This window comes from Cornus florida, unplaced genomic scaffold, assembly GCF_030987335.1.
Source record: "Cornus florida cultivar Cherokee Brave unplaced genomic scaffold, ASM3098733v1 CherokeeBrave_3.0.0_Hap2_Chr06, whole genome shotgun sequence".
Classification (NCBI taxonomy): Eukaryota; Viridiplantae; Streptophyta; class Magnoliopsida; order Cornales; family Cornaceae; genus Cornus; species Cornus florida.
Genome location: NW_026775576.1, coordinates 5612116 through 5625834, shown reverse-complemented (window position 1 = coordinate 5625834; position 13719 = coordinate 5612116).

Here is a 13719-nt window from a genome sequence, read left to right as displayed (position 1 = left end):
ATTTTAATCTAATCTGGCATGCGAAATATATGTCAAGTTGATTATCAATATGTATATGGTTGTTTAAAACAATTATTGAATGACTTGTGTTTGGTTTGTTTTAAGCTTCCAGATTGGTTCTGTTTTAATGAATGATTTAATTCGTATTGTTATAAATAAGGGATTAGGATGTCATGGAATATATATAGGATGGTTAAGATTAGTTTTGATTATCTGTATATGTTCTACAATTACCTGTAGTTATGTCTGCAAGTCGAAGATCAGGTTGTATGTTTAACGCATAAGGAATCGGTAGAGGTTGTAAATCACTGTAATAAATTTCAATTGTCGAACCAAGCCATTGGGATGCTACTGGATATATATTAGACTGTTAAGATCAGTTGTAAGAAAGAATAGAGGGGTAGGAAGAGGCTGGAGTTGAAGTAGATGTCAGAAAACAGCCAGCGTCGGAGAAGACGGAGGCTAAGCGGCTCCACCCTTCAATGGAGCCAGCTCCACTTGGAGGCGGCTCCATTGAAGTGGAGCTGGCTCCACACTTATTTGGAGGCGGCTCTAAGAGGTTGGAGGTGGCTCCAAATGTTTTTGGAGCCGGCTCCATGTTTAAAAAGGAGCTTGCTCTTTTATTTTTAGAGCAGGCTTTCTCCATTTGCACTTTCTGAATTTTTTTTTAGAACTGTTGGATGTTTGGGTTGTATCGATTAATTTTGGGACTTTATTGGGGGGTTTAATAATTAACTCTAGGGGTTACCAAGGCCTCTAGTTGCACAAGTTGCCCCGGGTTATGAATGGAATCAACAGTGCGCAATTTAACAACTTCGCATGCTGTTAACGGATTGGATGGAAATTAATTGCCGAATTGTAATTCGGCGACTTAAGGGAGTATAATATAACTTTAAATCATGTTTTAGATGCACAATAGGGTCTTTTATTTAATAGAGTGGACCTGTGCCTGCTTTGGATTTTAGTTGCTAAACTACTCTTTATAATTCTATAGTTTACATAGTTTTGAACTAGATTATATTTTAGATGTATAATTGCTGTACTATTAAACACTGTTCTGCAATTGTTTAGGTTATATTTTGGACTTAGATTGCTAAACTAATACTTAGGTTCTGTTAATCTAATTGGATGTTGGTCTAGAATTAATTATAAATATTTTCTGTCAATTACTTGGATGGATGCTGGATAATTAACTTGATGAACTATTAAACCTTGTCTTGTTAGCTACATAGATGGATTCTGGATTATAGATGATGAACTATTTAGATTCTATTTATTATCTATTTAGATTATATGGATGTGTTTGATGTATTGTATAAAATGTTGCATCATTTGCGGATCATTTGCATTATATGTACCAATATAGGACGGTGACATATCAGGGATGGATTAGATCAAAAAGCTAAGTCCTACCCCTTCATACATACGGAATGGATTAACTAAAACAGTTAACTCCTACATGGATGCATGTCCTGTCAACTAAAACAGTTGAACGACATAACGGATGGTTGTTTATATTTTCTGTTAGTATAATGGATAGGGATTTAATTAAAACACTTAAATCCTAATTTTATGTTATGTCATGGTAATGAACTGTTAAGCGGCACTATATTGATTTGGGTGGAATTTATATATATAAACTATGGTACCGCGGTCTGAGCTTGAGTCTCATAGTCGACGGTTAGGGAGCGTATATGTAGTAGGATGCGTAGCTAGCTATGCTGGTTGAGGTATACCCTGTTAGGCTTAGGTAGTCATGCCCACTTAGGTGCGTTTTTGCATGTTGCCTTCTATTCAGGTTGTGACCCTCAGCATAGCCTAGTGAGAGTCCTGTAGTGTAGTTATATGTATATATCTATTTACGGACTATATAGATATGGTTGAGACATTTATGATGTATCTGCGTATCGGGTCTCTGTTTGGATTGTAATTAGGATAGAACTTATTCGTGGGCCTGACCCACTATTATTTTTCAGGTAACGGGTGGTATCAGGTCTTAGAGCTTGTTCGTGCTGAGCAGAGACGACTACTCACTCTAACGATGACGTAGGTGGTTCCTGTATGGTTTAGCTTTGGATTCCTTTCCGGTGGTTCATTTCTCAGTGTTGGTTTTTATTTGGGGTCCACCAGATGGATTCCCGAGTTGTATTAGAATTGGATTAATTGGATGTATCAGATTAATACTTTCTTTATAAACTTTTTATTTTGAGGTTTTCAGTTTTGGTTTACTATTCTAGTTTGTTTTCAGCAATTTATTTATTTCTGTTTTCTTAATTATGTTTTGTGTTCGTTTATTGCTAATTGGTTTGATATCCTCGGGTAATCGGGCGTGGGCCTGGCCAACCCGCATCCGAAAATCCGGGGGTATCACACGGCCCGAATTTCAAAGAACCCAGTGCGTCAGCTAGTAACCCGAATCTGATCCGATAACGAATCACAAATGCGGAAGTAAGAAAAAGAGAAGGGGTTTCTAGAGATAAACATCACTTCTAGGAAGCCAAAGTTGTGACGATCCTGGTTTTTAGGCCAGCGTGTCCTGTGATGAACTGTAAGGATGATTCGATAACGGATCCGAATGCGGAAGCAAAAACAGAAAACAAGACTCTAAGAAGTCAAAGTGACCTTCCATGAGGTCGTGGAACTCAACAAGAACTGATGCGGAAGCAAAAGATCGAAAATACGACAAATAAGCCCCCATGGGCAAAATAGTCATTTCTGAAAACTATAGATTCGAGTGCCACCGAGCACATTTCTGGAAGGACAATGAAAAACTAATCAAGATGGACTCAAGAATCACATGATTCGGAGTCCGAACGAAGGAGAAACGGCATGACGAAGAAAAATGAGCACTTAAAGCAAAAAGGGTAAACTGGTAATTATCCAGGAAGAACCGGGTGCAACCGAGCACACCGTTGGAAAGACAGCTAAAAATTAGTCAAGTTCAAAAAAAAATTCACTTGAATCGGAATCCGGATGAAGGAGAAACGCCCAAAAGAAGAAATGACGTCGCGGCGGCTCGACGAGGGGCCACGACAGCCCCATGCGCACGCCCATGCACGCCGCGCACGCGCCGGTGCACACATGGCTGCCAGCAGCAGCCCAAAAGCTGCTATGTGATTTTTTTTCAGAAAAAAGACAGAACAGAGGCTGAATTTGGAGGCCTAGATGAACTTTTTTGCAAAAACACAAAGAAGAAACCCCCCTCAAAAATGAGTTTCGTACGTGACTCGCAAGAGAATTAAAAAAAAAACGCAATGCAGAATGCCCGACATGCCCCTCCATGAAATCTGGTCATGGAGGTCCAAAAAGCTGCTATTTTGAAAACTGAGAACTGAACTTCGTAGGCGATTTCCGATACCAAGACGACCTTTTCTGGAAAAACACGAAAAAGAAATCCCCCCTAAAATCACGTTTTCTAAACGACCATATTGAAAGAAGAAAATAAAACTGAGGTGAAATGTCCATAATGGCCCTAGATCAGAATATGCAAAAAAAATGCGAAATGAATTCACAAGAGGCTCAAAACACAAACGATGAGGTTTTGCTCGGAAACGACTATGCACGCAAACGTAACTTACCTATTTAGACGCGCTACAATGGTTCATGGCTTAAAAGTATAGCCGATGCATAATCCGACCCCCCAACGGGCAAAAAGGCAAAAATGGACTTGGAATGGAAAACATGGAATCCAAAAATGCAAAACGGGATCAAATGACCATTTGGCCCTTGGCCACACTTCATACAAGATTAATAAGACCCTATAAAAGAATGAAAATGGAATTCCCACACCCGATGCAACCGTGGTGAAGGAATGACTTGCGATTTTTCAAGTTTTTCATAACATTTCATGAAGTTAAAAAGTTGCATAAAATATAATATACATGTCATTGGCCTCCGGCCTCATCTCATACATGTCAAATACATTGAAAGGAGTGCACTTATGTACACATTACATACATGGAATCAAATATACATATTTTGACATATAAGTCTACAAAATGACATTTTATGTTAACATTTGCATGAAATGGAAACTTGAAGGCTACACGACATCCAAGGAATGCTAGGCGTCACGAACCAAGTCTTCGTACCTGAAATATGCCCCAGTATCGTAGGGGTGAGTAACATAAAGCTACTCGTAGGAGATGAGCATGCATCGACCTAGCATTTTACAAATTTATCACCTTAAGGTGAAACATGTTAAATGGGTTCATGCCACCTAATGTCTATGTCCAAGTGAAACTCAGGGAGCATCCTAAGCTACCTTAGAGTCTAAGCAACAAGAATCATGATATACATACGTGTATGAAACGAATCATGGTTGGGATAATCTAAGAACATGACAAGAAGAATGCTTGAGCATAGATTAACATGAATTGCATTTTCAATACAATTGAACTAGGTCTAGAGTAATCCATACAACATGACGAAAGCATATTTGAATACAAGTTAACAATAATCACATTATCCATGCAATTCAACAACAAAATAGCATGTTATACAGTGCAACAAGGTTTAAGTTCTCAAAGCCATCAACTTAGAATCTAAAGCACAAAATAACAGTAGTGGTTCATGCCACCTAACGTCTATGTTATAAATGAATCAATAGGATCAATCCTAAGCTTTATTAGAACGTCAAAACACGATTTTCAATATCGGTGCAATTTAACCAACATTGGAACTTCCAATACAACGCATAAAGCACAATTTCGCAAAGTTAACATCCTGTAACTTAAAATGGAACGACAAATAAGAAACAACAAGTTACAACATCATCTAGTTATCAACTTGAAAATGAAATGCGAAATCAAACAAAGTGGATATTCGGACGTCACGCCGGATCAGACCAACAACATAGTTACTTTAGGGTTACTAGCCCATGGGTAACCTCCCTATGTGCCCACTAGACTATATATAGAGGGACTATCCCCCGTACTAGAACCACGTCCTAGCCATAGTCAAACAACGACATCCCCAAGTTTCCAAAATCAACAAGTTGTGCAACAACGCATATATCAATAAGAATATGCAAGATAATCAACTATCTACTAAGCACAACCAAATTTGGAAACCTATACAATACATGCTCTAAATCCGCAACTAATATGATATGATGAATGTCGAATCTTCAGTGTGCGATTCGTTACGCGCTATGCATGAAAGATGTTAAACACGAAGTGTGCAAATCATTACACAAGGCAACAATATATTCAATAAGGAAAACATATTCTCATGAATACAAACATAGCAACTATGTTATCCAATGTTCAAAACATAACCAAATGAATATACAACAAGTCCAAGTCCATGATTTTAATATAGAAACGACTTTCAAACACAATTAAATCCATGGCTCAATTCGATAGAATTTAATTAAATAAAAATAATTAAATTCCCTAGATTCTAATTCAATTCCAAATAACTTCAAATTAATACATATTAAAGAATATGGCATGGTCATTACCTATATCCATTCTAAAACTCAATTAGGTTATTGGAACAACAAAGTAGAACTCTAATTAAATCATGCTAATTTAATTACCAAGGTTCTAAAGCAACTTCAAATGGTCCACAATTAATAGATACTAGTAAACAAGTCATGGCCAATACAAACATCAAGTTAAAACCATAATTAAGCTAATGGGACCACAAAATAGATTTTAATTAATTCTTTTAATTAAAATCTCTAGATTTTCAAACTTAACCAAATGCTCTCAAATTAACTTATGTTGGAAAGCATGCCAAGAACTAATGTAATATCACATTACAAGTTTATTTCATTCAATTTAAGACCATGTGACTTAACCTTTCACTAAAGTTAAATATAAATTAAAAGTTGCAATTCTCATGTAATTAACCCCAATTTAATATATGTGATGTGATACCCCTCGGATCCGAGACACGGGTTGATCAGGTCCAGGCCCAAACCCGAGGGAATATCAAACAATTAAAGTAGTTTAAAGCGAACACAGATGACAAAATGAAGTAATAAAGGTGGAATAAAACTGGAAGAAACATTTATTATAAAACCCTCTATGCATAACTGAAATAATAAAACTCCAATCCTCCCAAAACTTCAAGGTTACAACTTGGGAATCCACTGGTGGACCCTAAACCAATGGTTCAACTGAGACTGAAAATTTAAAATATAAAATGCTAGAAACATTGAGAAAATCCTACGTAATCAGATGAATGTGAGACTGTCCTTGACAAGCACAATTAAGCTCTAAGGCTGGAACCGTCCTGTACCTGAAAAGAATAATAAAGGAGTGGGTCAGACCCACGAGCAATTCTAATCTAACTGTAATCCATACAATGACCCGATACGCAGATACACCGTAGACACCTCACAATATCTATCTAGTCCATACGTATAAATATATCCACACTAAGGGACATTCACTAGTTTATAATAGGGGTCTCAACCTGAATAAAAGGCAACATGCGAATACGCACCCAAAGGTGGGCATGAGTACCTAGACCTAATAGGGTACACCTCAACCTATTATAACCAGCTACGCATCCACCGCATATACGCACCCTAACCAACGAGTCTGAGACTCAAGCTCAGCTTGTGGTACCATAAACATATATATAACATCCATCCAAATCCAGGGTATGTAGTTCAAATATTTAATAAACTGACATACAACAAACCAACTGGTTAGTCACTCAACTTATTCAGTTAATGTGACTTAACCTCCATCCATTAATCCAAGAAGCCACTCAACTTAATTGCAGTTGACATGTCTTAACCAAAATTAGGATTCAACATTTATAAATCCATTCCTTAAATCTGTTAGGTTAGGTTTAGGTGTTTGGAGCTAAACCGTCACCAGTATGTCACCATCCCATACCGGTGCATACTATCCTCCATATCCAGGTAAATTACAATATATACATAATGAACAAGTAATTTACAATCCAAAACCACAATCCAAATAATTACAGAAAAGTATTTAAGATTTCAGCAATTTAAATCCCAGAATTAAACCATGTAGTTGCAGGAAACAGTTTAATAGTTTACACAACTAGCATCCAAAGCATGCATAGACCCAATCCAATATCAATGACTCTATCATGCATTTAGAATAAATTCTATAATCCCATTATAGTCCAACAAATTGCTAAATTAACCTAAACAATTTATTTCGTCCCATCCGATAACAGTGTACTAAGTCATACGCTTTTATACTGTTTTATCCTTTCTCTTAGAGACTTAAACCATACATTAACTAGTTTAATCACACTTAGAATCAAGTAATTAAATCCTCTGAAAAGTCCCCACAATGCATTAGAAGCATCCCAAGGCTCAAACAGTGTCCAAATTACCAAACAGTGCCTTAAAACTTAAAAAAAAAACAAAATTAATCATATATTGCAAAAGGGAGCCTGCTCCAAATTTTGGGAGCAGGCTCTTTCAGCCTAGACCCGGCTTTAGGAGTCCTTAGAGCCGGCTCTACTTGTTGTGGGAGCCGGCTCCCACATCCATGGAGCCGGCTCTCACCTCCTTTGAGAGCCTCTGTCCTCGTTGCTTCGTTTCAGTCCGTCTGCTCCCTCTCTGATCAACTCCTACCACTTTGTTGGTTTCTAAAGTAGATCTTAAGCATCTTATTAACACCCAGGAGCATCCCAAAGGTTTGATAACAACCATTAGAAACAATTATAGAGGTTAAATTTGCTACCGAACTAACCCGCGTTAGGAACAAATCTGAAACTTTGCAATAACAGTTCTAGTTCAACCCCTCTGTTCCTCTTCACTACTGATCTTTAGAGTCCTATAACACCCCATAATCATCCCCATGATTTATTTACAGAGGTTAAAAACAATTAAAGAAACAAAAATTGCTAACAACCATTACATGCTTAAATAGAGAACTGAAACAAGACTTGCAAACATTTAACAGAATTTATTCTAACACGTAGAGATCATCAATATTTTATATGGTAAGCATTTAAGTTCTGATTTAATAATTAATTAAACCCTAGAGATTATCTAGGTACACAGAACACAAGCCAGATGGAAGGAGGAATAGAAGAACTTGCCTGTAGTTTTAGACTCAAAACTTGTCGCCATCGTCCTAACTTCCGGCAACCACTGCAACACTGTCTAGCCTCCTATTACTTCTGTTCTTCCCTTTTCCTAAGCCAAATCTTGAAGCCTCGGTTGGAAACCTCACAAACTTACTCTGCTCTCTCAAAGCCTCACTCTGTAACTCTCTATCTCTATGTTACGTGAGTAGGGGTTTTCCAACCCTTAATACAGATACAACTATGTATAAATAGGCGTAAAAATCCTAAACCCTAAGCTTTGTTTAATTCAGCCAGAGCCCTAATGTAAAACTCTAGTTAGTCGGCCCATATAGCAATCTAGGTTATAAGATACTCGGCTACATACGCGTAACCTCTTAGGGAACCCTACTATTTAAAATTAGACCAGTTAGTAATTTATTTTAATATAGTAACTGATACTAATTTAAACTATAATTTAATCTAATTAAAATATTTAAATAAACCAATTTACACATTAGAATGACCAACTAATCCAATTACAGAAAATACACATATAACTAAATACACAACCCAATTAAAGAAAATAAGAAACAATTAACGAAAATAAAATTCATAATTAAACAAAAACACTTAAACAATAAATGCCAACTAAATACATGTCACATAAAATTAATAAATAAAAATAATTAAACCAAACAATCACGCACAAATACAATAAAAATAATAAATAATAAATAAATGCCGAGACTATCCTTTTAAAATTAGGGGTATTACATGTGAACAACCACACCAAAGCTTAATTGTCTAGCATGCCACAATACAATTCCAAGTTGTATATCACCATAAGGATTAAATCTTAAACATAGAATTTGATTAAATAAAAGGTTTCAAAACCTAACCGAATATTCTAAATCAAATATATGTGAAGCTATATGGCATGTAAATCAAGAATATCAAGTCGGAATTTAAATAGAGTGAATAGTGCACTCGGGGCAAATTATTAATCAAATTAATTAATAATTACTAATTTTCAAAACACCTCCAATCACTTTCAAATTCAACTATGTTGGAGAGCATGCTAAGGCCTAATTTAATATGCTAACACATATTGATTTTAAGCTAGTTAAGGCCATGTGAATTAATCTTTCACCTAAGATAAATATTAAATAAAATCTTTAATACTTATTCAAATGTTCCAATTTTAATACACGACAATGAGCATATCAAGGGGCAATATAAAATCATGCTACATATTTAAACCAAGTCATGAGCAACCGGGAAAATTAGATCCCGTATAAGAAAAATAAATAATAAAATCTATAGATTTTATATTTAATCATGCAAACAAGTAGTATAAGCATCACAAGCATGCTATATAACAAGAATTTAAACCTAAAACATCCTATACCTCAATTTGAGATGAAAATCCCAAAGGCCCACCAAAATAAAAGTGCTCCGAATTCGACGATACCGCGAGGTTTTGTCGGGGACAACACCGTGAACAAGAATCCGCAAGAAGCCCCATGAAAATTATAACTTGACCTCAAAACTAAACTCAAGAAATGGTCAAAACTGAATTCTAATAAGGGGGAAAGGTAGAGCACGGCGAGGGGAACAACAAACGTTAAGGCCGAAGACTTTCCATCAAGGAAAAGTGAACCAAAAGAGGAGAGAGAAGATGGCAGCACCCCTTGGGCTGCCATGGGAGCTCCAGGTCGGGCATGACGAGGGGAGAAGATGAAAAATGAAATATCTAACCCCCCCTTTTATAGAAATCTCAAAAAGTGCCCCAAACGGGCCCCGCCTGGTCCGAAAAAGTAAAATTTGAGCAGACGCACTCAAATGGTAAAACTTTGTGAACGAAAAAGATTCAACATGATAAAATATGAAAAACAAAGGAAACGGTGTCAAAAACTGAGTCCCGAGCAGAAAGTTATGCCCAAAACAAGTTTGGCGAAAACCGGGGCCAGAAACCCTGAAACTGGAAAACATCGACCAGGAGCAAATTCCAAGAGTACAAAACTCGATGAAATGTGAAAAGGAATCCCGTAGGAGGATCCAGGCTCAAAACAAGACATTTTGCAATAACTTTCATTAATTACACAATGGCCCCTCCAAAAAGTGAAAACTACACTTATGGCCCAGAATGAAAATATCTTTCAAACATATTTTCTTTAAAACCCCTGAAATAAAATATCTTCAAAAGATATTTATGAAAAATACCCCAAGAAAAGAAAATAATTTCAAAGAACTTTGCATCCATGCCCCTATGGACACTGGGAGCAACCAGAGTACTTTCTTGCAAAAGTAAAGATACGTATTTCGTGTAAACCACTCAAGATGAAGGCACGTGAAGTCAAAAACTAACTCTGAGCATGAGAAGTGAGGTTGTGCCAACAATGTGACAAATGGGGAATAGACAGAATAGGGAAAAGGACGAAATAGCGCATAGTGTCCAAAAACGAAAAATGCGAAAATGACTCGGTCATCAAAGGAAGTTGTCAATTCACATGAAAGAGTCTCAGAAACTAATTCTGAGCACTCGAGATGACACTAAGCGACACAAAACAGAGCTCAGAAAAAAAAATTAAACGAAAAAAATCCATTCGTAAAATTTCAGGAAAAAGGAAAGGAAGACAAATGACCGGGTCGTTACAAAAGTGACTTCCCAAGAAGTTACTAAACTCAAAAAGAAACAAATACGAAAGCTATGGTTTAAAACGATTAAGGTAATGTATTAGGGGTAAAATGGTCATTTCAAACTGAAATGGATGCCAACAATAAACTTAGACTCAAAAATCACTTGATTTGGAGTTAGAATGAAGAAGATATGAATTTCTAAAGTTTTACAAAAAAACTGTCAAAGTGTGCCTAGTGCGATCGATCGTAAATGGTTAGGATCAATCGTAAATGGTTAAGACTGATCGTAATTGGCTGGGCTGCAAGCTGTGATTTTTCAAAAACATGTGACATTTAAGGCTAAAACGGGTTTTTTTGGAAAAATTTTGTGAAACAACCCCCCCTAAAAATGAGTCCTCTGATCAACCATGGTCTAAACCAAGAATAAGAAGCAATGTAAAATGACTAAAATGCCCCCAAGATTATACTATGTCAAGAGATAAAAACATATTGTAAAATGACATACATTCCAAACATTAAAAGTTCTTGGCCCTTGGCCTCATTACATACAAGTTAAAGTAGTGTCAAAATAGAGTACTTAAGTACTTATTACACAATCAAAAGGAAGCAAAGCATGCTTCTAAACAAGTGATTTACTAACAACTTCAAAAGATAGACAAATCATGCCAACACTTGTATGCAAAAAAAAACACAAAAGATATCCAAATAAAACTCAAGCCAAGCTAGGGACATTGAGCATCTAAAAAGAGAGTCTCCTTGCCTGAAAAAAAAATATCAACTAGGGTGAGTAATCAAGTTACTCCGTAGGATAACGTGTATGCGTATAACCTAAAGTTTTGATCGATTTGCAAGTGTATTATAAACGGATACACGTGGATCATACCCCCTAACGTCTAAGTTCAATGTAGAGATAAGGGATCATCCTAAAGCTACATTTGAATCCTTTTAAACATAATCCACAATAGGTATCACAATTAAACAACATTGGAACAACCAATACAAAACAACAAGTTATAGCTTTAAAGTAGTGTCAACTTGAAATATAATGTGAAATCAAATAATAGGAGAATACTTGGACATCATGCTGGATATAAACCAAACGAAATTAGCTATTTTGGGTTACTAGCCCACCGGTAACTACCCCAGTGCGCACTGTTTTGGGGAGAACTCGTACTTCCCGCACTAGAGTCGTACTCTAGCCATGTCATAACAATGACATATCAAGAATCTAAAATCAACAATTTATACATAACATACACTAAGTATACAATGTACTTAACCACCTTCCACGTACAACCAAGTGTGTAAACCACACAAATCATGCCCTAAGTCCTCAACTACAATGGCATTTTCAACAACAAGTTCACAATGTGAATACCACTAAGCTACAACAATATTGTCAACATATGAATTCTATTCATGCTAGTATATGATGAGTTTCAAATCCATGATTTAAACAACCACATAGTATTAAATACACAATTAAAACATTGGCAAGAATTAAATAGAATTTCTATAGTTACACAAAAATAATCACTAGATTTCAATCCTCCACCAAATGAAATAATATGAACACAATAAGTAGATCACATACAAGGCATGAACAATATAAAGCCCTAAGTTAATTTCATACACCATACATCTATATGCAATCCTAGAATTCAAATAACATGCATACAATATATATTAACTTCAAAAACTCATAAAAACACTAAGGGTCATCACATAACACTCTTTTGCTGCTACTTGGTCACCGTGGATGTTAATCACTTCGCTCTTATATGGGCTCAAACATCTCATGACCGGGTGCAAAGTGGACGGGACGCCTTGGACTCGATGGATCCACTCCCTCCCCATCAGGATGTTATACGAAGGGTGAACGTCCACTATGACAAAGTTTTCCTTCAAGTTTCTTTATACAGTACATACTGGCAGCTCAACAACGCTAATGGGTTTTACTCGTTTCTCATCGATACCTACCAAGGGGTTACCTGTGGGTCTGACTTGCCTTGGGTTTATCATCAACTGTTCGAATGCCATATTCGTTATGATGTTAACGTTGCTGCTGAGGTTAACCAGGACTCTTTTGATCAAGAAGTTTGACACCATCAGGCTAATTATCAATGGGTCTTCATGCGGAGTCTGAACCCTGAGAAGGTCAGCCTTGTCAAATTCGATTAAGGCCATGTTATACTCCCGGCAGACTGTGTTGATGCTGCTGAGCTTCTTTATTTTGTGTGCCTTCCACAGACGTGTTTACCGTAACTCCTCTGATTCATCCTCAACCTCTGGTCGGCTGTGTATAACATGCTCAGCCTCTGGTCAGCTGTGTTTACCGCAACTCCTCTGATTCTTTATTTTGTGTGTTTACCGCAACTCGGATTGGCTATCCCTTTTGAGGATTTAATCTCGGATTTCGATCTTTTCCCCTGATCAACCGGATGATTGTGTTATTTAGCCTGGATATAGTTGGTCAACTCACCCTTTTGTAATCAGCATTTTAACCTGTCTTTTTAGGTTCCTGCACTCATTTTTCTGGTGCCCAAAATAATTATGGAACGCGCAGTGCTTGGATTAATCTCTCTATTCGAGTGGTTGTCTGATTGGTTGAGGTGCTCGGAACATTGCTTTATTCTCTTCGTACAGCTATGCCAAGGTGACTCTAAGGGGGGTGATTGTCTCGTCTTCCCGTTGCCTTTTCTCAGTCTTCCAAGGAACTACTTGTGACTGTGCTGTTGGAGGCCCCTGAGTGCTCATTTTGGCTTTTGATCTATTCTCCAATGTGACCATCGTTGTCTTCCTTGCATTGATCACTTCATCCTCTTTTAGCTGTACGTAACCCTATGCCCTAGAGTTAAGGTCATCCATAGTTTTAGGTGGTGTCACCACCAAGGATGTATGAAACTGAGTGCCTCTGATCATAGCAAGTTTGAATGCTTGTACTGTTAATGATGGATAGCAATCAATCACCATGCTCATCTCCAAGTTGAATCTGGTGAGGAAGGCCTAAAGGAGCCCGCCTTCTTATTGTCGCATAGTGAACAGACATGATATATCCTTCTCTAT